Consider the following 5,096-nt stretch of genomic DNA (forward strand, 5'->3'; position numbering starts at 1 on the left):
TGCTTGTGGGGTGGGGGTGGGGTGGGCATGGGGAGGTCTAGACAAAGGGTGCATTCCTAAAGATCTCTGGTGCTGAAGGGCCTTGAGTTCCTTTCAGAAAACGTGTTTGACATAAAAGTGTACAAGTGAATGGTATTTCACATGCAATATTCGAATGGAACAAGTCAAGAGGCTCTCTGAAGGGGGGTGTTCCTTTTTTCATAACATTTGATTCCCCTGGTGCCTTATTCCTACTCGAAGCTGGCACTCACATGCCCACAGAACAAACGCTGATGTTGGCCTCAGCAGTAAGGACCTCTAGGTGATCCTTGAGCATGTAGGGGACCTGAGACATTGGAGTCAGTTGGTGGGGAAGGAACTAGATGGCATCTCTTAGCTGAAACTACACAGGGACTGCACAAGCCCATCACAGTCAAGATTAGCAGTGCGTATGTGGATCCGCGCGCGTGCACGCTCACACACACACACACACACACACACACACACACACACACACACCAAATACACTCTTCCTTCTCTGAACTTCCCTTCCTTCTTCATTTACTATCTCTGCCTTCTCATAAAGGTGCTGCTGCTGCTGCTGCTGCTGCTGTGCCCGGAGTCCAGAATGCCCAGTAATCACCCAGGCACAAGCCTGGCACTGCCACGTCAGCCCTTGGCATAACCAAACCCAGGTTTCTCTTGCCTGGGGCTGAAAGCCGTCAGATTTTTCTCATCAAACAATGTTATCCAAGGAATCAGTGGATTACAGTCACTCTGCATTGAAAATGCACTTTAAAAATTACTGAAAGCTCCAGACTGTTTCAAACACACAGAGGGAGCAGGGGAATGATAAACATGTGCTAGTGTCTGAACCCAGTTCAGCTTATCTCCAGTTGAAACAATATACACTATATTATGTGTAAATGTATACACACTTTCTATATGTCCACATATATATGGTGTATATATTATACATGTATAGGTGTGCGTGTGTGTGCATACACACACGTGCACATAGCCGATCAGATGCTCATTTTACACAAACAGCAGCAGAGGAAACAAGGTTGGACTCTTGCAACAGATCACAAAAAAAGTAAAAACAGTCACTTGCAGTGACTTTGGTCATTTCTGTATGTTCATAAGGAATGGATTGTAACAAAGAAAAAAAGGAACAGTGTTAGCTATAGAGGAAAACTGGGCGAGACCATCTTGATCCAATGGGAATGCAGTAATGTTCTATACCATTTCATCAGCTCTTTCTTTTAGTCATGATGATTTTAAGTTTTGGCTATTCAAAAGGTTTTAGACTCAAGTGATTACATTCAAGTGAACAAAACAACTACCGTGAAAGCCCTTTTCAGTAGGAAGATGTCAGAAATCTCAAAACCCTTGGCCTGGCTCAGAACTACCATGTGCAAACCAGAACGCTCTCAACGTTTGAAATCAAAACTTTAAAACTCTTTTGAAGCACCTTAGCGTGGCCATCCATGTGACGAGTGGGTGCCACTTGTTCCTTTGAGCACCTTATTGACGTGTTGCTATCTGCTGTCTTTCTGTTAACCGTTAGCTGAATAGCTACCTGTTAACACACACACGTGCCCAGATCAGACATCTGGCCATGTGTGCTCTCAATGAAGTTTACTGTGGTGACTGCTGAAAGGCGAACTCATTTCCTGATTTTCCTGCCACAGTGTTGTGATAAGACTCGAAGAAACCCTGTCCCTGCACGGAAAAATGTTCCTTATCACATTGTATATTAGGGTGGGAAGGAATATGGTCCCTTTTTTGCAATTGCTACTGTGTATACACACACGTGCACACACACACTGTATATTCAGACTTAACAAACACATATATACACATAACTCATTTGTCCAAGTGATATTTCAGATGTCTCTGTGGGTGTCACAAACTGTATGCAGTTTTCCGTTTCCCGGAGAATTTTGAATGGAGGGCAACCTTTCAGACTGAAGAACTGGGCACTGGGAAAGAGTTTGGAAAGAGTGAGAGGCAAGGAAAGAGAGACCATTAAACCGAAAGAACCATTTCCTAAGAGAGACCAGGTGGATGGCTGCCCTCGAAGGTGGGTGTGGAACACTGTCGTCAGTCTGCGCTGTAGAAACCCAAGCACACATCAGCACACACATCCTCCCACAGGGGCGTGGTCTGGGACGAGCAGGTCAATAGTTTTGAGAGGGAGTTTGTTCCTTTTTTTTTTTCTCATTATAACTCTTGTTGTCAGTTATTAAACAAACAGAAAATTGTTTTGAAGAACCTTGCATACGCCTTTTCTATCAAGTGCTTTAAGATATAGACTAAATACACACACCCTGCCAGTTTTTCTTACAGTGACAGTATCCGTACCTGCCATTTAATATTAGCCTCGTATTTTTCTCACGTATATTTACCTGTGACTTGTATTTGTTATTTAAACAGGAAAAAAATTCAAAAAAAGAAAAATTAACTGTAGCGCTTCATTATACTATTATATTATTATTATTGTGACATTTTGGAATACTGTGAAGTTTTATCTCTTGCATATACTTTATACAGAAGTATTACGCCTTAAAAATACGAAAATAAATTTTACAAGGTTTCTGTTTTGTGTGGAAGAGTAATTGATGTTGCTAAGAATGATGTTTGTTTTTTGGGGTTTTTGTTGTTTTTTTTTTAAATGTTACCAGCACTTTTTTTGTAAGTTTCACTTTCTGAGGTATTGTACAAGTTCACACTGTTTGTGAAGTTTGAATATGAAGGAATAATTAAAAAAAAAAACAAAACTCTTGGTCTCCTCGTGTCTTCTTGGGGGTATGTCTGCTTTGGGCACTGTCCACGTTCCTTCACACTTTGAGGTCTGTTGAGTCTGAGATTGCCCAAATTGAGATCCATACCTAGAAGGCCAGAGAATCACACCAGACCTCTTGACACCCCAAATAGGGATTTCAGGACCTTTGATGGGAAAGAAAATCACTTTGAAAATCTATATGGTGGAGAACTATATGGCAGAGATCTATGGTGGAGACCCGTGTGGGCATTGTTCTGTGCCTGTCTGAGCCTCAGAAGCAATGACATGGCTCATTTACTGCTTATCAAATCACCTCTCACTGTGTCCTCCCCATGTGAAAATCAGGGCCTAGTACCTAGTACCATTTCCTTTGGAAACAACCATCTCATACGATGCTGTATCCTGTGAAACTATCTCATAACCAACTCCTAATGCCCTGAGCTCTAGCAAAAAATAAAATTAAATTAAAAAAGAAGGTTCATAGCAGAAAATGCCCTTTGATGACTTTGGAGAATGCTATTGGACGTCTGTGGGCTCCATGGATCTTGGAGGGAACTCCACCTGAACATGCTTTAGCATTCTCACAAAAATGGCCAATGTGATAAGGAAAATGTAGGCCTTACTTGTCCCTAGTGAGGTCACCAATATTGAACTCCTTGAGCCTTTAGTAATTCAATACTGTGTAGGGTATGGATGAAATAGAAGAAGTTATTTCAGCCCTGGTAAGCCTTCAAATCTAACAACTAGAAATAGACATTCTATAAAAATCAAAAGCAATACTCTACAATTCAAGCTGTGTTTTCAGTGCTATGGGAATCAGTGAATAATTAGAGATGGTGGGTGAGAAAGGTCAAGGAAGGGTTCAAGTCTAGCCTGTGGGACCCACAAGGACATGAAGGTTTGAACTGGAGGGGCACTGTGGGTAGCCATTTCCACTCATGTAAAGAGCACAAAATCCCCCAGACACAAGCCTGATACAATCAAAGAGACCTCTGCTCTGGAAAGTCATTGGTAACCTCTAAAGATGTCAAAATGACATTAAACATTGGTGTCTTGAAATTCCCTAACTCATCTAAGTTAACCTAATTTTCTAGAAAGTTCAAAAAAGATGAAGAGATGCTGAAATGGCTCAGTAATTTAAGAGTGCTTACTGCCTCTGCAGAGGTTTAGCCCCCAACACCCATGTGGTGGCTCACAACTACCTGTAACCCTAGTTCCAGGGGATCCAATGTTCTCTGATGACCTCCACAGGTTCCTGCACACATAGGACACACATAAACTTATACAAGCACACACATACACATAAATAAAATGAACAAATAAATTTGTTTTTTAAAAAGATGAAGCATGATTTGTGCCTGCCTGATATCTGTGAGCATTATCAGCATCATAATACCAATCAACTTCTCCCCGGGCTTCTGCATTCTGCACCGTCCACAGACTTGCAAAGCCTCTGCTGTACTTGTTCACCATACAGTGGTGTGGTTTGTATATGGACTGTCAGACTGAACAGCACATATACTATCTATATAGCGTTTAATAGCTTATACATTATTATCCAGTTTATATTGACAAAGACTCTCCAATAAGAGAATTAAACACTTGAGCTTAGATCTTCTTTCATGTTCATACACACCAGCATTTCTCAAACTTGAATAATGGGTTTATCCCTTTAAAAGAAAAAAAATCTCAGAGGTCCCCTTCATAGGGGAAATTCTGAATACTTTTACTATGCTTACCAATAAATTCATATATGCATACATTTTTTCCTACAAGTATTTCTAAATATGCTCAGACATAACTTCCAATAAGCCTGTTTGCCTTACAGATTCAAAACCAGTTACACATTAAACACAAATACAACTATAAAATTATTCTTGCAATAGCAATGCTAATGCATTGGACATTGCTTTAGTGAAGCTGTGTCCTAGCCCACAGTGAAGTTCGCTGCTGATGTTTATGCCCTGAACGCAGCCTCACAGGCATGTGCAAAGAGAAGACAATCCTCTCTGCATTTGCTGCTACATCCACTACTGCAGAACCTTCCACTGTTCCACTCACCTGGAGCAAATGAATCGTTTATGAGGAAGCTTTTGTCCCTTGAATCAATGTAATTATAAACATAAACACAGGGAAAAGAAACCAGTAACAATGCCCTCCTGTAAGATCACCAGCATCCACAATATGCTTGACTTTTTAAAGGGTTATTTCACTAAAACCACAAAATCTATAAAAGAAAAAAAAAAAAAGCTCACAGGAAACCCATGGACCCCAAAACATCAGCAACTCATCATTCCTCAAATCCCAATTTTTGAGGACATTCCTAATT

Source organism: Peromyscus californicus, unplaced genomic scaffold, assembly GCF_007827085.1.
Source record: "Peromyscus californicus insignis strain IS unplaced genomic scaffold, ASM782708v3 Scaffold_16__1_contigs__length_79575227, whole genome shotgun sequence".
Taxonomy (NCBI): Eukaryota; Metazoa; Chordata; class Mammalia; order Rodentia; family Cricetidae; genus Peromyscus; species Peromyscus californicus.